Here is a 24,929-nt window from a genome sequence, read left to right on the forward strand (position 1 = left end):
CAAAAGTGAAAGCGTGTCTTTACCAATCTACAAGTGTTGACTTCTGTGGTGGAGCCTTATTAAAACTTTCCTGAAATTCTCCCGTAATCTATCTCATAGTCTGCCCTGCATGTTGACACTCGTGAACCCACACACACTTGTCGCTAAGTGTCCACGGTGTAACTATGACTGCCGGCCGGTGTGGCCGTGCGGTTAAAGGCGCTTCAGTCTGGAACCGCGTGACCGCTCCGGTCGCAGGTTCGAATCCTGCCTCGGGCATGGATGTGTGTGATGTCCTTAGGTTAGTTAGGTTTAATTAGTTCTAAGTTCTAGGAGACTGATGACCTCAGAAGTTAAGTCGCATAGTGCTCAGAGCCATTTGAACCATTTTTTTGTAACTATGACTGCTCAAACTTGCCACAAATACAAAATAAAACTTGACTTCGAAAAAATGTAAACACGAATTCCAGAAATTGACAAGCTGCCAACCTGTACAATAACATTTGATACTAAGCATGTGTTACAAGGGTACAGGGACTTCTCACCCACCCTGCGTGTATGAACGTTTCACATCTCCTCCTAAACAAGGGGATCAATTTCATGAAATCTAGGGTGCATAAAAATTTCCACTGCCAATCACAATAAAAGGTTATTTATTTGTCACAAGGTTATTTATCTGTCACAAGACCGGTTTCCGGCTTGCTCCCATCTTCAGGTGTTTATACATTCATGTACATTTTTATATGCTGGAGATCAATAAAGATGAAGCATCATTATTATAGTTACGCCGTGGTGACAGTCTTTCCACTTAGTTACACACTTATCATTTTCATGTCCACATTTCAGTTTCACAAAGTTTAGCTGCATATTTCACTATTACAATGTGCACTCGTGAAATACACTGTGTTTACATACACCACAGCCCACATGTTTGTATGTAAACACAGTGTATTTCAAGAGTGCACATCGTAATAATGGAATAGGCAGCTAAACTTTATAAAACTGAAATACGGACGTGAAAATGATAATAAGAGTGTAACTAAGTGGAAGGACTGTCACCACAGCATAACTACAATAATGTGCTTCATCTTTATTGAATAGGCAGCTAAACTTTATAAAACTGAAATACGAATGTGAAAATGATAATAAGTGTGTAACTAAGTGGAAATACTGTCACCACAGCATAACTCTAATTATGTGCTTCATCTTTATTAATCTCCAGCATATAAACATGTACATAAACGTATAAACACCTGAAGATGGGAGCAAGCCTGAAACCGGTAGTGTGACAAATAAATAAAATACTTTGGTAGTAGATATCCCTATGGGTCTATAGCAGGTATAAGGCACCACAGTATACCGATCACACACACTCAGTCGGTTCCAGAGGCGAGCATGTCGAGAGCAGGCGCTCGCTTTCAGCACGTAGCACATCAGTAGTCGGGATGAGCCCTAATTCCTCTCCCCAGAGCTTACAGCTCAAGTACACTCCGAATCACAGTCCTCGTCTTTTGCAAAGGAGTCGGAGAGGTACGTGGAGTCGATGGCGAGCCTATAGAAGGAACAGGTACGGTCTCCTTGCTCATTTTAGTAAATAATATTGTCAGTCACTATAAACAACATACATATAAGGGCATTAAAGTTTGCAACCTTTCGGAGCCACTGGCTCCTCCTCCTGGCAAAACGGTTGAGGGGGCAGAAAGAGGGATAAAAGAAAAGGACCGGTGAGGGTAATTACGGTGACGCATTGCCGTAAAGGATCTCGACAGAGTCATCGCCTTTTAGGAAATGGAGCACCTGGAGTTCTGCAAAGGGCAGATTGGGGTCATGTTGTAGGGACCTGAGAAAGGGTAGTGAAGTAATGCCTGGATGTGAGGAATTCTTGGAAGCTCTTAAGAGAATTGGAGACAGCTAAAAACAGGCACGTGGAGGGGGGGGGGAATAAAAAAATAAAAAAAAAAACAACACCACCATGCAGAAATGGAGGTCCAAAACTTAAAATTAAATGACCTTCGTCATATTGCTTTGGCGGATAAAAAATAAATGCGGTTGACAGCCCGCGCCTCATTCACTAAAACGGCTGATAAATCGGATGGAAAACGCAAGCTGGAACATAGATTGTTAAAAAAAGGGCATTCCAGCAGGAAGTGGGGGAAAGTTAAAATTTGCATGCAATGTGTACAAAGTGGTGTAGTAGCGCAACTTAGCAGATGACGATGGCTAAAAAGGCAGTGCCCAATACACAGCCTCCCGGCAGAAGAGCTGGGAGAGGCTTAATGAGGCAAAGCTTATTTCCGTGAATGGAGAACCATCGGTGATGCCAAAAGGACACCACCTCCTGACAGATGCCAACACAGAGATCATCTGGTGGAATCTAGGTACTCGCAGACCGAGGTACGAGGACTGCAGCCTCGGCAGCTGCGTCAGTAGCCTCGTTTCCTGGCAGACCGACGCGACCGAAGACCCACAGAAACGTGACACTGGCTCCACAAAGAGTGAGCAAGTGACAGTTTTCCTGGGCCCACTGCACTAAGGGATGAGCAGTTTACAGCACACAGACTTTGGAGGGCACCGAGTGAGTCTGAGCAGAGGACACAATTGGAAAGGCTGTGTTGCCGGATGCTGCTTTGTTGAAGGATCCACTTTCCTTTACACATAACGTCAACTGGAAATATCATTTTGCAACTCAACCTCAAAACCATTCCAAAAGCAGACCTGACACTGAACCCTGTCTCGAACAGACCACAATTCTAACCTGATCCACCACCACTATCTCGAAGTCATCCCTTACAAACTTTCTAGCAATTCCTCACATCCAGCATTACTTCACAACCTTTCCTCAGGTCCCTACTACATGACCCCAACCTTTCCTCTGCAGAACTGCAAGCTCACCATTTCCTAAAAATTGACAACTCCATCATTATTTTCCCAGCAGACAACGGATCTACCACTGTGGTGCTTCAGTGATGGGTGTAAGTGAAGGTCTACTCCAGCTGTCCGACACCTCTACATACAGCATCTGCCATAGAGAACCCGTCCCTGTCATTCTAACAGACCTGCAGTCCCTTGTAAAAAAATTCAGGCTCCTCACAGAGACTAACACCTCAGAACTTCTTCCCGTACCCAAACCACGCACCCTACCTTTTACCATCTCTGTAAGATCCACAAACCCAATCAGCCTGGATATTAAACAGTTGCTGGCTTCAAACACTCACCCGACGTACATCTGTCTCCAACACCTGCAATCAATACTACAAAGACTTCCCTCCTATACTAAAGACACCAAATATTTCCTAGATCATCAGAAATCTTTGCCTTTCCCGCTCCCACCATACACCTTCCTTGTCGCCGACGATGCCACCCCGACTCTATACCAACATCCCCCCCCACATACATGGAATGTCTGCTTCTGCTGCTGAATATTTTATCAGTCACTGCCCACCTGATTCCAAACCTATGACATCCTTCCTGCTCACCTTAATCAACTTTATGCTTACCAACAAGTACTTTACCTTTGAGAAGCAGATATACAAACAGATGAGGGGCAGAGCCATGGGAACCACGATAGCTCCTTCCTAGGCCAACATTTTCACGGGTCACTTGCAGGCTGCATTCCTGGGGTCCATAAGCCCCTGGTTTGGTTTTGATACACTGAGTACATCTTTGCCACATGGACTTACGGTAAGGGTGACCTATTAAAATTCTCGGAATCTCTAAATACGTTCTCCCAATTCAATTTCACATAGTCCTATTCCGAATCCCGTGCCACTTCCCTTAATATTGATCTCATTCTCACTGAAGATCAGTTACACGCTTCTGTTCGCATTAACCTACTAACAAACAAGAGCAGTTAACTTTGACAGCTGCCACCCTTTCCGTGTCAAATGTTTCCTCCCATATAGCCTCGGCATTCGAAGCAAACATATTTGTTCAGATGCAGACTCTTTACAGCACTGCATCACCAGCATTCACTCGACATATTTACTCCACCAGCCTAGTTCAAAAGCAGATTTTCCGGGCCATCACATCCGACCCCGGTACGGCCGATCCGTCCAAAAAACAACTTTGGACTACACCACTCATCACTCAGTATCATTCTGGTCCTGAATATATTAACACTATGCCATCCGGCAACACCACATTGGTGTCGTGAGCATAGTATCATGCAGTGGCCGGTGGCAGCACTTTAGTATCTTTTGAATTATGTTGGCGTTTTGTTTAGGTAACAATAAGCTACACATGCCAACAAGTTTTTTGTTTTTATTTTTATTTCACACTTGTGCCCTTTCATCATGGCAGACGGAAGAGACAATAGGATTATTTACAATGAATGCACGGACATCTTGTCTGATGTCCTGGACGACTTGGCCGATTGGGAAGAAGACACTGGATATCAAAAAAATGAAAGTGAAGCAGAATCTTAGGAAGACTTTGGCGAACACTACAGTTGCCAACTGATTTGGCTGAATCAGATGAAGAAGACAGCGCATAGTGGTCAGACTTTGGTTTACTGAGGACCAATAATAAATTTGAAGGATCCCTGGGTCCAAACATATTTCCCAAAGATACACAGAGCATTGAGGATATTGTGAAATTATATATTGGGAACGACCTATTCAAATATATTAGCAACGAAACCAAAATGTACTATAGTCAAAATTGCAATAGAAGGAAACTGGATTTTAAAAAAATTGCCAAATTTGCTGACGTTATGGGGGCCTAACTCAGAAAATGGTTTTGGCTTGCTATCCTTATGGGAATTGTAAAAAAAAAGCAAGGATCGGTGATTATTAGTCAACGAATCTGTTGATAGACAAATTGATATTTCGCAAAACAATGTCCCGCAACCGATTCAGACAAATATTATCATTTTTACATTTTTCCGACAACAACAATACACCGGATAATGCTGACTGGCTTGTCAAAGTGCAATTTGTATTTCATTATTTTTCCAAAAAGTTTAAAGAAATGTTTAATCTAAGTCAAAACATCTCAATTGATGAAGGAACGATACCTCAGCGTGGACAGTTAAATTTTAAAGTTTGCAATCTGTCGAAAATTATGAAATATGGCATACTCATTTGGATGCTGTGAGATACATTTCCTCATTCAAGATATATTCTGGTGCTGGACAGCCATTAGCAAAGACAGTGATGGAACTATTGGCACCTTCTGATGGAAAGTGGTATCACCTCTGCATGGATAATTATTATAAATGTGTAGAATTTGCAGAGAAGTTACTTGAAAAGAAAATTCAAGTTTGTGGAACAACACAGCAAAATAGAGGATTTCTGGAAAATTAAAGTGCACAAAAGTCAATGTGTTTGAAGCTCGTCACCAACGGAAAGGTGACGAGCTAAGTAATCCGAATAAGCGCTCCAGTGCCAAGTGAATAAAGTTGTACAAGATGTGCGGACAGCAAAGTGTTAATCAGCTATTTCAACATTGCCACGACTGCAATCAGGTCCATTCAGTCTCAGATTTTGCCCACCACACCTAGAATGGCATTTTGTCGCACTTCCAATCTCTGCAGTACCCTTGTCAGACCCTGTGCTGTTCCTGCACCTATCTCCCTGTACTACCCAACCCTCCCTACTCTCAGGCTCCAACCCTGTCACCACCCCTGCTGCAAGACTTGCCCTCCGCACCCTCCTATGACCACATATACCGGCCCTATAACTGGCAAAAATGTACTACCAGAGGGAGAGCCATCTGTGGAATGATACATCGTATACCAGATGTTATGTAAACACAATTCAGATTTTTACACTGGCATGACTGACTACCACCAAGTTATCGGTTAGAATGAGTCTGCATAGGCAGAGGGCATTACTGGCATGCTCTGCAACATGGTAGTCATGATCTCGGTGCCTGTTTCACCACATGTGCCATCTGGATTCTTCCCCCAGGTAACCCCAGTTTCTCACAACTTTACAGGTGGGAGCTAGCATTACAACATGTCCTCAGTTCTCGTCAACTATCTGCCTTAATTCACGCTGATTTTCAGTCTCGGCATTTCTTCTCAGAAGTAATTCCTTTTGTCACTCGTTTTTGGTTTTTTATATCTTATTTTCTGACCCGTTTATTCCCCCTCCCCCCCTCAACCACTACCACATACAATTCACTTAGCTTTCTGATCTTGTTAACTAGTGCACGATGTTTTGTCAGTAATCTGTCTTGCGTATTACCCTCTCTTCCATCTTTAAGTTCTCAGATTTCCAAATCTCGTCCAGTGTAGTCAACTGGAATCAGTTTCCTTCTCATCCAATCCATTCTGGGTGACTTACCTGAACTCTCCCCTTTCCCTAAACTTCACCAGTGCTTTTCCTTCACCCTCCCCCCCCCCCCCTTCAACCCTTTTCCCAGGAGAAGCTTGCGAATTTTTTAATACCATTAAATGTGCCCACTGCCACTTGGTGAGTAGATTTTCTATCAATACAATTACATTATATTTTCAAAAACTGAATATTTTGCAGTAAATGGAGAGGTGATCACACATGTTGATAACGCAACTTCATTAGTAAGATTCTGCAAAAAGAGAGATAGTTAGGGCATTCAAATGATAGATATTTCTGAGAAAATAACCTATTCATTAACAGAAATAAAACAACACGTACAAAACTTCAAAGAAAGCTAAGTGCCAGCACATAAGATTTTTATTCTGTTCACTGAAGATGCAGAGCTAGAAAAAGTGGACTGTAATCGACTTACAGCAATAACTGGTGGAGAAATTGCTGACATAGGAAAACCACACTAACAAGATGATCTCAAAACTACGTACACATTTATTCTTCATGAAGAAAAGTCCCGTATAGATGAAACGGAAAGCTTACTAAAAATGAACTTCGAATTTACACATATTGCACATTATACCAATACGATGAGGAGCAGCATATGTACATAGTCAAAGACTTTCAAAACTTCAAAAGAAAGCCATCTCATGCACAGCAGAACTATCACTGTGGGAATCCTACAAAACCAAATTTAAATAATTTAACATATTATTGAGAGTTAGTTTGTACAAACATGAGACAATTTTCCTAATGATGATAAACTGTGCAGCACCACTAAACAGAGATATGCAAATTTTCCACAACACAAGAACTATAGAAAATTACCGTACCTGTAGCAAATGCTTAGAAAGACATATGGGAAAGAATCTTAGTTAATTTCACATTCTATGGATCATTCACATGATAAATCATAATGATTTGGAACAAGTTATTTTACATTCATGTCGCATATTAATTTCTAAATAATCTCTTACATGCTAAACATTTATGACTAGGCAAAGAAAAAAATCTCAACTTCTTAATGTATTGAACCTTGGCGTTTTGTAAAATTACTTCAATGACCATTTTTTTGACAAATTATATATGAATTACACAATTCAGCAATTACACTAACATGACTATGCATACCTAGGACTAAATTTATGCATCAGCCTAGGACTTTTTACACTACTGGCCATTAACACTTAGGCGCCGATGCCCGTAAAAATACAGGCGTGTGTGGCCTGCCCGAAAGTCTGGTGCCCGTAATTTTACGGGCGCATGTTCTCATTCTTCCCCTCCCTTCCTTTGTGTGTTCTTACGGCTCCTGCTTGTCTGGGAGGTGCTACATGGACTGTAGTTTGAGTATTGGTCACTAGATGGTGCGGGCATGCTGTGGAAGGGTGTCCTTCCCTTTTTATTTGCCAGGTTTTGTGAGCGGCGATTTTTTTTTCCCCCCCCGTGCAGTCTCAGTAGCGTCGACATGGCAAAGCATGGCTTGACGGACGAAGAAATTGCTCGCGGGAAGTGACGTTGATTTGTCAGAGAAATATATTGTAGATGACTCTGATGATGATGATGTGGACTATGTTCAAGAAGAAGTTTCTGGCAGTTCAGGTAAAGAATTCTGACAACAAAACATGTATAATTTTTGTTCAGATTTTCACTGAAAAAACTCTCAGTACGTAATTATGATTTTATTTGCAAATAATACTCTTCTGATAGATTCAGAAGAGGAGAGCAGGTCTCAAAGCACTTCATCAGCAAATAATCCCGTCGATATTGTGCCTGAAGAATGAGTGAGACTTACGGCGAAGGGGAAGCCGAGACCTGCGCGCCGCACCGATTCTGAGGAAGGTTGGACGTCTACTGATCGTGCACCAGATATCGATCTATTCTCAGGACAATCCAGAATATGCATTGTTGTCAGTTTAGACCAGAACAGTGCACCTCTACAATTTTTTTCATATTTCCTGACAGACAGTATGATGAAACATATAAAGGAACAAACTAATTTGTATGTTCAACAATGCATCAGGAAATTACGAAGCACAAATTCCCTTTCACCCACCTGCTCATTATCAAAGTGGAAAGGAGTTACACTTATGGAAATAAGGACATTTCTGGCAATTGTAGTCCATATGTGTGTGTAAGTGTGACGCCACGTATACGAGAGCACTGGTCCGAGAACCCTGTTGTATCGTGTAATTTCTGTCCAAACATCTTGAGCCGTGACAGATCTCTTTCTATTTTGAGAAACTTCCACATTAGTGATAATTCCTTAGCTAAGAGGAAAGGAGAAACTGGCTATGACCCACTGCACAAGGTGAGACCCCTCCTAGATAATGTGTGCGCTAATTTCCAGTGTGTGTATACACCATCTCAAAAAATTACAATAGATGAAGGCACGTGTAAATTTTGAGGTCGTGTGTATTTCGAACAGTACATGCCACAAAAACCAAATAAATACGATATGAAACTGTACATGCTATCCGAATCTGACACAGGTTACATCTGGAATTTCTCTGTTTACGTGGGTGAAAGGTCTGACACAGTGACTCTAGTAAAGACATTGCTTGGAAATCTGTCAGGAAAAGGCTAAAATTTGTTTACGGACAGATTCTACAGAAGTCCAATACTTGCTTCAGAACTGGAAGCTGCAAAAACTGCTCTTGTGGGAACAACAAGAAAATCTCGGCAGGGATTGCGTCGTGCTATAAAAGATCCGAACCTTCTGTGAGGTGAACTTATTTTCAGGCTTAAAGGAAATATGTTAGCACTTTGTTGGAAGGACAAAAGAAAAGTGCATATGATAAGTACAAGGCACACTGCTGAGATGGTCACTTTGACTGATCAGAGAGGAAGAGAGAAGTCAAAGCCTGCCTGTGTAGTGGACTACAAGTTTGGTGTTGACTTATCAGATCAGCGATTGTCATGCAGCGCATTTGAACATCGAACTGTGAACTGGTGGAGAAAGTTGGCATTCCATGTTATACTAATGGTGATTGTAAATTCCTGCATATTATACAATAAGGTTACTGGAAAACGCCTCACAACATCTCACTTCATGACAGTTATCTGTGCAGATCTTGCACAAAGCAAAGATCTTGGACCCCGACCTGGTCCATCTGGACTATCAACTGGAAATCATTTCCTGGAAAAGATTGAGACAGAAGTAGGTAAGAAACAGAAACAAAAACAGTGTGTAGTGTGTTTCTCTGAGAGGAAAAAAACTGACTGGAAAAGTGTGGCGAAAAGACACAAGCTACCAGTGTAGTGTACGTAAAGTAGCATTGTGCAAAATGCCGTGCTTCAAAATTTAAAAATTTACCACACAAAGAGCAAAATTGCATCCTAAAATAGTTACAGGAGGTTACTCTTCATAAGACATACTGTATCCATCATAATTACAATTTTTGTGGAAAATAAAAAAAATTTCCTTCTAGAAAATACTGTGACTATACCTTTGACTAATTTTTCCTTTTTTTCAAAAACAATGTTATAGTAATAACGTTTGTCAAAAGTATGTATTAATTCACGAGAAAAGTATTATATGTGATTTTAAACAAGAAAGTCTAGGTTTTTCAATAAGAGTAATTTTACTGCTATAACTGAAACTTTACACGAGTTGTAGTAGTTTAAAATACTTTAAAATCAGCCAGTCTTTATGGTAGACACCCGCTCGCAATGGCTCAGGACCCAAAGTGTTAAAATTGCTACACCAAGAAGAAATTCAGATGATAAACGGGTATTCATTGGACAAATATATTACACTAGAACTGACATGTGATTACATTTTCATGCAATTTGGGAGCATAGATCCTGAAAAATCAGTACCCAAAACAACCACCTGTGGCCGTAATAATGGTCTTGATACGACTGGGCACTGAGTCAAACAGAGCTCTGATGGTGTGTACAGGTACAGCTGCCCATGTAGCTTCAACATGATACCACAGTTCAGTATTGTGATGAGCCAGTTGCTCGGCCACCATTCATTCACCAGATGTTTTCAATTGGTGAGAGATCTGGAGAATGAGCTGACCAAGACAGCAGTCGAACATTTTCTGTACCCAGAAAGGACCTGCAACATGCGACCGTGGATTATCCTGCTGAAATGTAAGGTTTCTCAGGGATCGAATGAAGGTTAGAGCCATGGGTCGTAACACATCTGAAATGTAACGTCCACTGTTCAAAGTGCCGTCAATACGAACAAAAGGTGACCGAGACGTGTAACCAATGGCACCCCATACCATCAAGCCGGGTGATACGCCAGTATGGCGCTGAGGAATACACGCTTCCCATGTGCGTTCACCGCAATGTCAGCAAACACGGATGCGATCATCCAAGGCTGTAAACAGAACCTGTATTCATCCGAAAAAATGACGTTTTGCCCTTCGTGCACCCAGGTTCGTCGTCGAGTACACCATCGCAGGGACTCCTGTCTGTGATGCAGCGTCAAGGGTAACCGCACCCACGGTCTCCGAGCTGATAGTCCGTGCTCCTGCAAACATCGAACTGTTCGTGCATATGGTTGTCGTCTTGCAAATGTCCCCATCTGTCGAATCAGGGATTGAGACGTGGCTGCACGATCTGTTACAGCCGTGCAGATAAGATGCATGTCATCTCGACTGCTAGTGATACGAGGCCGTCGGGATTCTGCACGGCGTTCCGTATTACCCTCCTGGACCAACCGATTCCATATTCTGCTAACAGTCATTGGATCTCGACCGACGCGAGTAGCAATGTCGCGATACGATAAACCGCAATCGCGATAGGCTACAATCTGACCTTTATCAAAGTCGGGAACGTGATGGTACGCATTTCTCCTCCTCACACGAGGCATCACAACAACGTTTCACCAGGCAACGCCGGTCAACTGCTGTTTGTGTACGAGAAATTGATTGGAAACTTTCCTCATGTCAGCACATTGTAGGTGTCGCCACCAGCGTCATTCTCGCGTGAATGCTCTGAAAAGCTAATCATTTGCATAACACAGCACCGTCTTCCTGTCTGTTAAATTTCGCGCCTATAGCACGTCATCTTCGTGGTGTAGCAATTTTAATGGCCAGTAGTGTACCTACTCATAAATTGTGGCCCAAACTTTTACTCCTATCTAGGAGATGCAATATCATCTGACATAGGTAAATAATTAAATAGGGTTTGCTCACTTAATAATAGATGGAGGGCACACACTATTTTTTTTTATTTCTAGAATTTTTAACTGGCTCAGTTTTGTCCCCTTTTTTTCTCTGTGTAGGACTTCGACATCTATTATGTAGTTGTGGTTTTTGTTAAGGCAATGTTCAAAAAAGGCTGAATCGGGCTCCTTCAATCTTCGGCTTCTATGATGTTCTTTAAGCCCGGTGCAGATTGACCTCCCAGTCTGTCCAATGTAGAAAGGCCTGGCACTCCCAGCATATGATATTCAAGAGTCCACATTCCGTAATGGATGGTTGTTTGTCTTTTGCTTTGAACAACCAACTATCTGGCAGTGGAGGAGCGGACAGAGATTCGGGGAAGTCTCTTGTCCTTGAGATGGGAAGCTGCCCCTACAGGTGGAAGAATCAGCAATGATCAATGGCATGAGGATGCAGAAGGCAATGGAAATCACTGCATTAAAAACACAAAGTGTATCCACAGGACATGTGGCCTGTAACTGAAAAGTGTCACGACAATCTCTCCACTGGCAAAAGATTCCAGAATAATCCCCACATTCGGATCTCCAGGAGGGGACTGCCAAGGGGGAGGTGACAAAGAGAAAAAGATTGAATGACCGATGAAAAGATAATGTTCTAGGAGTTGGAGTGTGGAATGTCAGAAGCTTGAACGTGGTAGGGAAGCTAGAAAATCTGAAAAGGGGAAATGCAAAGGCTCTATCTAGATATAGTGGGGCCACTGAAGTGAAATGGAATGGAATGAAGACAACAATTTCTGATCAGGTGGGTATGGGGTAATATCAACAGCAGCAGAAAATGGTGTAACAGGAGTAGGATTCGTTACGAATAGGAAGGTAGAGCACGGAGTGTTACTGTGAACAGTTCAGTGATACGGTTCTTATCAGGATCAACAGCAAAAACACCGACAACAATAGTTCAGGTATAAGTGCTGATGTCGCAAGCTGAAGATGAAGAGACATAAAAAGCGTATGAGAATGCTGAAAGGGTAATATAGCACGTCAACAGGGTGTCTACGTGGACAAGAAAAAAAAAAATTCCTGGATGTTTCCCGGATTTCACGGTTGAAAACACAATTTCTCCCGGATGAAATTACGTATAAAGCGGGTGAAAATACATCCGTGTTAAGTAACAGTATACTTTCCCTCGGAGCTGTAAAACCTATCAGTACTTTGAATCGTAAAGGTCTTATACCGGCGGAGGACGTCCCATTACTTTAGGAAACGAAATCCAGGAAAAACAATGCGTTTGGAAAGTTGTTTGATGCGAGACAATATGCACAAAGTTTATTTTCGTATTGCGAAAGTATATACACAAATTACAGCATGGTAGCTTCCAAAACTCTAAAATAGAGATTGCGTGGAGCGATACACTTTTGTCAGCATGTCACGTGATCTCGCTAGCGAATGACGGCAGTTAACCAGAGCACGAGGCCTACGAGAAAGACAGGCCGCGGCGCATACGTTACGAAGGTAGGCCGAACTCGCTCAACTCGGCAAAGTGCATTTCTACAAAAGTAACGCATCTCAAGCCACTATTGGTAATATTTTCTGGTGATCTGTTAGAAATGTAAACAATTGTGACGCCATGCACATTGAATGCACGTTAGTTGTTGCGGACGTACTGCATAACCTTCGACCTAAAGCCTTTGACACTTTTCGATGTCGGCACTCTGGTCTGTGCATTGTGTAAATTACCTATTTTCTATGCAACTAAACTTTTATTTTGGTGTTATTCTCTGATTACGTTTCATTGCTGCAGTATTATTCAGCAGTAGTGGATTAAAGTTCTTTGTCAGCGTATCAGATCTTACATGTCAAACCTACAAAACTTTAACTGAAATCAAAAACAATGAAAAATCCCGGAATTCTAAAAAATTCCCGGGTTTTTTCCGGATGTCCCGGGCCGTATACACCGTGGTCAAGGAAGATGAAAATCTCATAATCGTGGGGAACTGGAATGCATTTGTAGGGGAAGGAGTAGAAGAAAGGGTTACATGAGAATATGGGCTCGGGAGAAGAAAAGAGAGAAGAGAATGATTAGGTGAGTTCTGTAATAAATTTTAGAGAGTAATAATGAATACTCTGTTCAAGAATCACATGACGAGGAGGTATACTTGGAAAAGGCCTGATGATACAATAAGATTTTAGTTAGGTTACATCATGGTGACACAGAGATTGTGAAATCTGATACTAGATTGTAAGATGTATTCAGGAATAGATATAGGCTCAGATCACAATGTCATGGTGATGAGGATTACGCTGAAGTTTAAGCGATTAGTCAGGAAGAATCAACACACAAAAAGCAATGGGATACGAGAACAGTAAGGAATAATGTGACAGGCATGAAGTTCTCTAAGATTATAGATACAGCAATAAGGAATAGCTCAGTAGGCAGTACAGTTGAAGAGGAATGGGCATCTCTCAAAAGGGCAATCGCAGAAGCTGAAAAGAAAAACATAGGTACAAAGACGGTAACTGCGAAGAAACCATGGATAACAGAAGCAATACTTCAGTTGATCTATGAAAGAAAAAAATATTCAGGGAAATTCAAGAATACAGAAATACAAGTCACTGTGGAATGAAATAAACAGGAAGGGCAAGGAAGTTAAGACAAAATGGCTGCACGAAAAGTGTGAAGAAAAAGAAATGGTTATCGAAAGAACTGACTCGGCATATAGGAAAGTCAAAATAACATTCAGTGAAATTAACAGCAAGTGTGGTAACACTGAGAGTGCAACAGGAATTCCACTGTTAAATGCAGAGGAGAGAGTGGACAGATGGAAAAAGTACATAAAAGGCCTCTATGAGAGGGAAGATTTGTCTGATGTGATGGAAGAAGAAACAGGAGCCACTTTAGAAGAGATAGGAGATCCAGTATTAGAATCAGAATTTAAAAGCGCTTTGGAAAAATCAAATAAGGCAGAAGGGATAGATAACATACCATCAAAATTTCTAAAACCACTGGGGGAAGTGGCAACAAAACGACTATTCACAGTGGTGTGTAGAGTGTACGAGATTGGCGATATACCGTCAGACTTTTGTAAAAACATCTTCCAAATACTGCAAGAACTGACAACTGCAAGAATTATCACACAATCGGCTTAACAGTTCACGCATCCAGATTGCTGACAAGAATAATATACAGAAGAATGGAAAATAAAATTAAGGTTGTGTTAGATGACGTTCACTTTGGCTTTAGGAAAGGTAAAGGCACCAGAGAGGCAATTCTGAAGTTGCAGCTGATAATGGAAGCAAGACTAAAGAAAAATCGAGACACGTTCATAGAATTAGTTGACCTGGAAAAAGTGTTAGACAATGTAAAATGGTTTAAGATATTTGAAATTCTGAGAAAAATAGGAGTAAGCTACAGGGAGAGACGTGTAATATACAACATGTACAAGAGCCAAGAGGGAATAATAGGACAGACAACCAAGAACTAAGTGCTCCAATGAAGAAGGTTGTAAGACAGGGATGTAGCCACTACTGTTCAATCGGTACATCGAAGAAGCAATGATGGAGAGGAAAGAAAGGTTCAGGAGTGGGATTAAAACGGATGGTGGAACATTGTAATTGATACCATTTGGTGCTGACATTGCTATTCTGAGTGAAAGTTGAGAAGAATTACCTGATCTGCTGAACGGAGTGAACAGTCTAATTCGTACATAATACGGATTGAGAGTTCTAAGCAAAGAGGGGAAATACCCTCAGACTTCAAGAAGAATATAATAAATCCAATCCCAAAGAAAGCAGGTGTTGACAGATGTGAAAATTACCGAACTATCAGTTTAATAAGTCACTGCTGCAAAATACTAACACGAATTATTTACAGAAGAATGGAAAAACTGGTAGAAGCCGACCTCGGGGAAGATCAGTTTGGATTCCGTAGAAATGTTGGAACACATGAGGCAATACTGACCTTATGACTTATCTTAGAAGCTAGATTAAGAAAAGGCAAGCCTACATTTCTAGCATTTGTAGACTTGGAGAAAGCTTTTGACAATGTTGACTGGAATACTCTCTTTCAAATTCTGAAGGTGGCAGGGGTAAAATACAGGGAGCAAAAGGCTATTCACAATTTGTACAGAAACCAGATGGCAGTTATAAGAGTCGAGGGGCATGAAAGGGAAGCAGTGGTTGGGAAGGGAGTGAGACAGGGCTGTAGCGTCTCTTCAATGCTATTCAATCTGTATATTGAGCAAGCAGTAAAGGAAACAAAAGAAAAGTTCAGAGTAGGTATTAAAGTCCATGGAGAAGAAATAAAAAATTTTGAGGTTTGCCGATCACATTCTAATTCAGACAGAGACAGCAAAGGACTTGGAAGAGCAGTTGAACGGAATGGGCAGTGTCTTGAAAGGAGGATATAAGATGAACATCAACAAAAGCAAAACGAGGATAATGGAATGTAGTCAAATTAAGTCTGGTGATGCTGAGGGAATTAGATTAGGAAATGAGGCACTTAAAGTATTTGCTATTTGGGGAGCAAAATAACTGATGATGGTTGAAGTAGAGAGGATATAAAATAGACTGGCAATGGCAAGGAAAGCATTTCTGAAGAAGAGAAATTTGTTAACATCGAGTATAGATTTAAGTGTCAGGAAGTCGTTTCTGAAAGTATTTGTAAGGAGTGTAGCCATGTATGGAAGTGAAACATGGACGATAAATAGTTTGGACAAGAAGAGAATAGAAGCCTTCGAAATGTGGTGTTACAGAAGAATGCTGAAGATTAATTGGGTAGACCATGTAACTAATGAGGAGGTATTGAATAGGATTGGGGAGAAGAGGAGTTTGTGGCACAACTTGACAAGAAGAAGGGATCGGTTGGTAGGACATGTTCCGAGGCATCAAGGGATCACAAATTTAGCATTGGAGGGCAGCGTGGAGGGTAAAAATCGTAGAGGTAGACTGAGAGATGAATACACTAAGCAGATTCAGAAGGATGTAGGTTGCAGTAAGTACTGGGAGATGAAGGAGCTTGCACAGGATAGATTAGCATGGAGAGCTGCATCAAACCAGTCTCAGGACTGAAGACCACAACAACAACAACAACAACAACGGATTGAGAGTAAACTGAAGAAAGACGAAAGTAATGAAAAGTAGCAGAAATGAGAACAGTGAGAAACTTAACGTTATGATTGATAGTCACGATGTAGATGAAATTAATAAATTCTGCCACCTAGGCAGTAAAATAACCAGTGACAGATGAAGCAAGGAGGGCATCAAAAGCAGACTAGCACTGGCAGAAAGGGCATTCCTGGCCAAGAGAAGTCTACTAGTATCAAACATAGGCCTTAATTTGAGGAACAAATTCCTGAGAATGTACACCTGGCGTATAGAATTGTCTGGCAGTGAAACATGCACTGTGGGAAAACCGAAATGGAGGAGAATCTAAGCATTTGAGATTTGGTGCTGCACATGAACGTTGAAAATTAGGTGGACTGGTGAGGCAAGGAATGAGATGGTTCTGCGCTGAATCGGAAAGTAATATGTGGAAAAAAATGGCAAGGAGAAGGGATGGGATGATAGGACATCCGTTAAGACATCATGGAATGACTTCGATGGTACTACAGGTAATGTGAGTGAGTTAATAATTCCTACTCATCACTTTTTACACATTACAGCAATAGGAATTCTTCTACAGAATAGAAGTTGTCAAACAGAATTTCTTCAGTTTGACTTCAAATTTTACTTTGTTGTCTGTCAGACATTTTATATCTCCAGGTAAGAGGTCAAAAATTTTAGTTACAGCATTGTGCACCCCTTTCTGTGTCAAAGACAATCTTAATGTGGAGTAATTAATGTCATGTTTTCTCATGGTGTAATTACGTACATCAGTAGACCTCAACCTTTTTAAGTGTGCAGACCACCTATTTTGTAAAAAAATAATAAAAAAAAAATAAAAATCCCTAGAGGCTCATTAATTAAATATACAAATAAAAAATATACAGAGTGCCTTCCATAAGTAATAGGACCAATTTTTTTCCGATACAACGGTACACCACAGCGTGTTGTAACCGGCTGGGCTCAGTGGAGGGGGGTGTTAATGCTCTTTGTCTCATTCGGCTGTGAGCTGCTGGAGAGTCAGGATGTGCGTTTCCGTCAACCCCATTTTGAGTTTATGTAACACGGCACAATGGATCATTCTGTAGAGCAACGGTACGCTATCAAATTTTGCGTTAAAATTGGGAAGTTCGCCACAGAAACGTTTCCATTACTTTAGCATGCCTTTGGGACTGATTGCTTGTCCAAATCACAAGTTTTCCAATGGCACAAGTCGTCATGGAGGGCCGAGAGGAGATCACCGACGTACATCGCTGTGGACGGCCATCAACCGCACGAGTCGACGAAAATGTGATGTGTGAGCGCAATTGTTTGAACTCTGACAGACGGCTGAGCCTTCAATTGATAGACATGTCAAAAACAACTGTTTTCTGCATTGTGACCGAAGATATGAACATGAGAAAGGTGTGTGCCAAACTCGTCCCAAAAGTGTTGACCGACGAACACAAGCACATGTGAGTGCTTCGGAGCCAAGAAATGTTGGAAACGATCCTCATTTTTTAAACTCAGTTATCACTGGTGTTGAGTTGTGGATTTCTGAGTATGACCCTGAGACGAAAAGGCAGAGTTCAGAGTGCCACACCCCATCATCGCCCCATCCCAAGAAGGCACGCATGAGCAAGTCCAGGATCAAAACTATGTTCATTGTCTTCTTTGACATCGGAGGGTTTGTCCACCACGAATTCGTACCTACCAGGACTACAGTGAACTAGGCTTTCTACTTGGAAGTGCTCAAAAGACTGAAAAGGAGGCTCTCACGCTGCCGAAGCAACATCAAGGACACGTGGAAAGTTCACCACAACTACGCGCCGAGTCACAGCGCCTTCATTGTCAACGACTTCCTGGCCAGGACCAGGAACACATTGGTTCCCCAGCCTCCCTACAGTCCTGACCTGGCTCCTGCTGACTTTTTTTTGTTTCCTCGGTTAAAAGGAGTCATGAAAGGAAAACATTGGGATACGATTGAAAGCATCCAGGCACATGTTACATCAGCTCTAAAGGACATTCCGGAAGAGGCATTCCGGAATGTGTTCCAGGCATGGAACTGCCTTCAGAAGTGTATCGATGCAAAAGGGTGATATTTTGAAAATTTTTGATTATTTGTGCGAATATAAAACCAACAAACTGCAGGGATGTATCCCTGACTGGATATGGAGGTAAAAAGGTCATATGAACTTGTGTCCACAAATTCATCATCGCCATGATAGATGGCGCTGATGAATGAAAGTTCCTCTGACCACATGTCTTGTGTTTCTTGTGTGTTACACACTGTGTGAGATTGGCAAAGCATGTGGTAAGCGCCGTAATGGCCCAGTATTTATGTCACGAAGAAGCTGACATAGCTTTTGTATACGGCCAAGCAGATGGAAATGGTCGAGAGGCAGCATGGCTACCCCAAAACAAGTATGTTCCCAAGGCACCAACCACACCACACATCTCCCTGCACGTTCACCTATCAAGGACCCATGATCACACAAATGCCCAAAATGGACCTGAAATGCTGTGTGATGTGGTTGGTGCCTGTGAACATACATGTTTTGATATAGCAGTGCTGCCTTTTGACCGTTTACATCTACCTAACCATACCCCAACACCATCTCGGCTTGTTCTCGACATAAATACCAGACCATTCTCCTGCTTACAATATGCTGCATCAGTCTCACATCCTGCAACATAGAAGGAATGCACGGCATGTGGTCAGTGGAACTTTCTTTCGCAAGAAACATGGCAATGATGCATTTCTGGACACATGTTCATAGCTCCTCTTTTCCTTCATTTCCAGTCAGGATGCTGTCCCTGCAGAGAGAGAGAGAGAGAGAGAGAGAGAGAGAGAGAGAGAGAGAGCGCACAGGTACACTCACATACCAGTAGGTCTAATTAGAAAAACATACTATGCATGAACGGTTGAAAAATATGTATTTTTTTTTATGAAGAAAATATTATGTTCACTAAGCTGTCACAACTAGATGAAAATTCAAAATTGAATGGTCAATTTTAAAAATAGCTGAATGAGATTTTTCACATTGTTTGTCACAACGCAACAGAATCAATATCTGGATTAGAACTGATTAATTTTTGCCTGCATTCAATGTACTCCTGTAGTTATTTTCAAAGCGAGTAAGTTCAAAGGCCTCATTCACACAGGTAGTTAGCGAAAAAGCCCATCAACTGTCTCAGTGAACACTAATTCCGTAATACCTCCAAAAAGGTGCTGAGGAAAGTGGTGTAGTAGCTAACACCCTCAACCTGCATTCAAGAGACCCAGGACCAATTCTCGAGTAGACCATCCACATACTGGTGTCACTCCATGCAAATGCCAGGATGGTTCCTTAAAAGGATGATGGCAGCTTCATTCCCTTCCAGTAGTAAGAATCTAAGCAAAGCTACATCCTTCACAACCTTAGCTGTGGATGGCACATAAATCACTAACCGCATTTTTTCTTGTCTCAGAGTATTAAATGAGTAACATTCGAGTAAGTCATTTTTGTGAATAATTATATCTGAGAAACTACCGAATGGACAAATTACGATTGTGTGTTTATCCACCAGAGCAGCCAGTCTAAGGCATACACTGCCCCGGTAGTGCAGTCCATTGAGATGCAGACTTCCAGCTGCCTGGTGGCACCCGATATTAGTAATTTTCTGCATTTAAAGAGACGTATTGACAGTTCATCTGAGAGAAGCAGGACAGGTTTCGATATTACAGAATGTCTGTTGTGAGCAATACAGAACAGTGACGGGGCACTTCATCCTGCACTTGCTGCCTTGACAACTGACTAGTAAAGCCCCTGAAACTCATGATAATTTTTATCTCGTCTTCAACTCTCGACCAGCATTCACAGCCCAGTGCCACACTGTCTGCGGCCCGGAAGCAGACTGCGGCCCATGGGTCGGAAACCACTGATGTACATCACTGTTTTGAAATGCAGTGGATTGTTTACAACAAACTTAATGAGGGAATAAACATACTGTGAAGCAGTAGTCGGAATGCCCAGTTGCTTAAAAAGATGCCCACAACATGATCGGGGCTGAACTAAACTGTTTTACGAGCTCCAAAATGTTATAAATGCAGGATGCTTATTTTATAATGGATTGCCACTTAGCATAAAGGGGCCAAGGAGATAAAAAAGAAAGAACGAAATAATATCGAAGGAACATATTATATGTGAGTGTTGCTATAAAGTGAATCAAAGCTAGCAGACAAATGCATAGAACAAAGATAAACTTAAAATTGGAAACAGTGGAAAGCATCATTTCTACACGTGCCAACCAAATTCCTGAATAGGAAAGGATAATTAGAACACTGCGAATAAAGGAACGAACAGACTACTTCTAAATCTACATTCATACTCCGCAAGCCACCCAATGGTGTGTGGCCGAGGGCACTTTACATGGCACTGTCATTACCTACCTTTCCTGTTCCACTTGTGTATGGTTCGCGGGAAGAACGACTGCCGGAAAGCCTCCGTGGCGCACTCTAATCTCTCTAATTTTACATTCCTGATCTCCTCGGGAGGTATAAGTAGGGGGAAGCAATATAATCGATACCTCATGCAGAAACGCACTCTCTCAAAACCTGGACAGCAAGCTACACCGCGATGCGGAGCGCCTCTCTTGCAGAGTCTGCCACTTGAGTTTGCTAAACATCTCCGTAACGCTATCACGGTTACCAAATAACCCAGTGACGAAACGCGCCGCTCTTCTTTGGATCTTCTCTATCTCCTCTGTCAACCCGATCTGGTACGGATGCCACACTGATGAGCAATACTCAAGTATAGGTCGAACGATCGTTTTGTAAGCCACCTCCTTTGTTGATGGACTACATTTTCTAAGGACTCTCCCAATGAATCTCAACCTGGCACCCGCCTTACCAACAATTAATTTTATATGATCATTCCAGTTCAAATTGTTCCGTGCGCATAATCCTGGATATTTTACAGAAGTAACTGCTACCAGTGTTTGTTCCGCTATCAACTAAGTGGGATAAACATTTTACAATGCTGTGTACGTGATTTTTTTTAAAAAGTCTTTCAGTTAGAGCTGTGTCTACTGTCTGCAAGATTGTGTGTTATTCATACTAGTTATCAGCAATTATCATTACTTAAAAATTGTTTTCTCTGTTTTTTGCTGTATCTACAGTGTATGGTTACTATTGTTTATCAGCACTTAAAAATCTAATTTTCCTGTACCAATAGGAAATTTGTAGGTCAAAGTAATTTTGTTCATTCTAATTAAAACTTGCAACATGATGTACCTCACAGCAGCACAAAATATGATCTGCAGACTAAAGCAACGCAACTAGTTCATCACCAAGTTTGAGTACAGCTGAAACAACCCCAGTGAAGACCGGTGGTCACTATTATGATGTTGACGGTCTGCTCTTGTAGAAGCACAAAACACAAGTGTAGGTCATTAGTGCTGGGCGAGGAAGGTGGGCTTTTAACACTCGCCCACCTCCCCAAACTGTCAAAGTATAGGTTCATGTTGATTGCTACATTAAAAATTACCACAGTGTATTTCATTTTGAAATATTTCTGACGGTTTGTTTATAATGGGCAGATTTCAGAGCCAACATTCAAATCTGCAACACTCACTGCACGGTGTACTTGGTAGAGATCAAAAGAGACAGTGCAAGCAGATTAAGTGAAGCATACGATACATTTCACCAACTGACAATAAAACTATTATCTTTTGACGTTATCTCAAGCTTGGACTATGCTATAAGTCAATATGTTACCACACTCAAAAATTGGTATTCACATCTGCTAGTTTCAGCTACTCACAAGCAAACTGTCATATTCCAAACTAGGCTGGCCTTCGGGGTGCACTACAACCAACATCCCAAAAAATACAATAAATGTCAGTGATCTGTTCCCATACTGTTTCCACACACATGATGTCACAAGCCATGTCGCCCTTACATTATGGGGCAAAGCTATGACATAGTATCAGTTTGTTTAGTTGGGCCACCCACACTGTGAGGAAGCAAGCCATAGGCCTAGCAGTTAAGCATATTAACAGCCATATAATATAAAAATTATGCCGTAAACACCAACATGCTAATGGCACCAAATGCTCTGTAGTTAGTGAACAACGTCCTGCACAAGGGCTTCCTAGTTCTTGACCATAAAACTCATTCCATTTCAGGCCATCAGTGTTTTGTCTGTGGCCCCTGCCTACTTTGGAGAGCCAACAATACAGAACCTGTGTGTACTGTAGCCATTTACGAAATGATTGTCCTTCTGTGCAGTGAACCAGTAAGCATGCATGTAGTGCCAGAAGCCTGGAACTGTGAGGAAAGCACACAGTTTTCGCTCCACAAGGAAATGTGTTTGGTTTTGGTGGGTGGAGCTGTGAACAACTAAACATCCTATGCCCTCACACTCAGTAAATTAATATGGTTGGAACAGACATCACATGTTTAGTTTGCTGTTTATGGGCCTTCTGATACACACACATGCACTGCTGTATGTTTTCGAAACTGCTATATATTGTCATGGATACCACATTCTTTGAACACATGTCTAACACAACTACTGATGGAAGGCAAAAATATTTTGGCAAAAAATTGTATGCCTGAGTACTGAACATGATTCATTTGGAGAAAAGAGCTCATATCCATCTTTTCATCTCAACATTTTACCTTCTTGGCAAGAAGCAAAGAGCATCATCAATTACTATGGACTTGTGTTACTTTTGACGTAGGCTACATTGAACCAAAATCCAACTCATTCTTAAAAACACATGTTCTACTCGAATTTAATTTCCCACTCTTCTGAAGATTTTCTGCTGTTGTTACTAGCTTTGAATGTATTACAAATATTATAAAATAATTATCTTGCTGTAGCTTAATTTTGTTCATTAACTACCGTCAATTTATTAATTAGTCCACCAACACAAGAAAAACACAGCCAAAAAGCAGCATCAATACCAGCTGCTGAACACTCAAATCCAAATTAATCATTTCCACATTTCTTTTCGGCCTTTTACTGCAACGATAGACTTACAACGTCGGTGCGTGGTGTCTTACTATTTTTCTGATTTTTTTTAAAAAAAAAAAACACACACACACACACAAAAATCAATAAAGTCTGGAATTTTTTTTTTTTTTTTTTTTTTGTAAGTCAAACACAAGAGGATATTTTCAGCTTTCCATATCGACAAGAAATCTTTCCCTTCGTATATGTCTGGAATATGGAAGTTTGCAAAACTATTTGCTGACAAACACAATAGCTCTTATCAACTGAATTTGGTCATTTCGAGTATTTGCTTAATTTTTCCACGTGCGAAATCGTTATGTCCTCTCCTTGGTCTGGGTAGTGATATCCCGCATTTAGCGAGTTAACTTGGGGAAGGCTAATTAACTAACCTTCCGATTCAACTGGCATGCTAATTTACAAATTTAAAGTCGTTGTGAAACAAACTACTATAATGTATACGTAAAAAAGTAAACGACGTGGAAAATTAAAAGTACAAAGTTACGCAAAGTTGCACTTACTTTTCTCATGAGTGGATTCGCAGTCTTCTTTGCAATAACGAATACTTAGAACTGACAACTCGGCCCTACTGTTTGTATACAAAACAAACCACTCTGAACAACTCACAATGATTGGAACACTATCTCGGACAGAGTAGCCAACTCTTTCCAACCAAACCGACGAAGTAACGCTGCACATTTGTCAGGTTATTGAACAAGTATGGATTAACAAATATCCAACGTCTGAAGGTGTGGTCATACTTATCTGACAACTACGTACTAAACAAACTACACGCTAAGGCGCGATACCGCGATCCAAAAAATATGCCTGTCTTTCTGGACCCGGTCGTCCTAGTACTCCATTTGTTGCGTTACTGCCCTTGCTCCGTAATAATTTTACACAGAATCTAACGTTTTTCACATTCTAACACTTCACTCGCTTTTTCAAGACACAAATACTTACCTCATATTCAAAACGAGACTGTATTGAGGATTTTGATGTTTTGGAGCGAGGGGTTACTTTTGTGGCAAAAAACAGTTTTTTTGCTCTCGGCGTTGTTTTACGGTGTGTCTGTGGCAGCTTTCTCTCCAGCGGCACTTGCTGCGACTTTTTTGGAACGTCAAATAATGTAGGTACTGCATTCCACACCAGCTTCTTTTTTAATTCATTCATAAACTGGTTTGCCTCGAAATGCTGCGAACAGAACTTGACGTTATGGTACAGGTAAAGGACATCTTTCTGCAAAAGGTCGTCCCTTCCGCAATTCACTGCCCATTTCCTGCTCCTAAAATGTGACGTTAAGCATCACATAAATAATGAACTTATAACCATAACGCAATAGTAAATAAATAATCCATAGATGTAAGATTGTATGTACCTCTCTGGGTCTTTAGGAAACCTAAAGAACGACAAATGTGGTGTCTTCTTCCTATTGTTGGTGCAATTTATTGCACTACATACGCTCCC

The 24,929-nt window shown here is 41.3% G+C and overlaps 1 protein-coding gene across 1 annotated transcript in view; it reads right to left on the minus strand.

The window, feature by feature from the left end:
* LOC124719643 overlaps window positions 1-24,491 on the minus strand; it is a 163,856-nt gene extending 139,365 nt beyond the window's left edge. Inside the window, exon 1 of the mRNA XM_047244857.1 lies at window positions 24,426-24,491. The gene's annotated coding sequence lies outside the window, so the exon portion shown is untranslated. The remainder of the gene's footprint in view (window positions 1-24,425) is intronic.
* Window positions 24,492-24,929: the final 438 nt, after the last annotated feature.

The sequence above is a fragment of the Schistocerca piceifrons genome, chromosome 11 (genome assembly GCF_021461385.2).
Source record: "Schistocerca piceifrons isolate TAMUIC-IGC-003096 chromosome 11, iqSchPice1.1, whole genome shotgun sequence".
NCBI lineage: Eukaryota > Metazoa > Arthropoda > Insecta > Orthoptera > Acrididae > Schistocerca > Schistocerca piceifrons.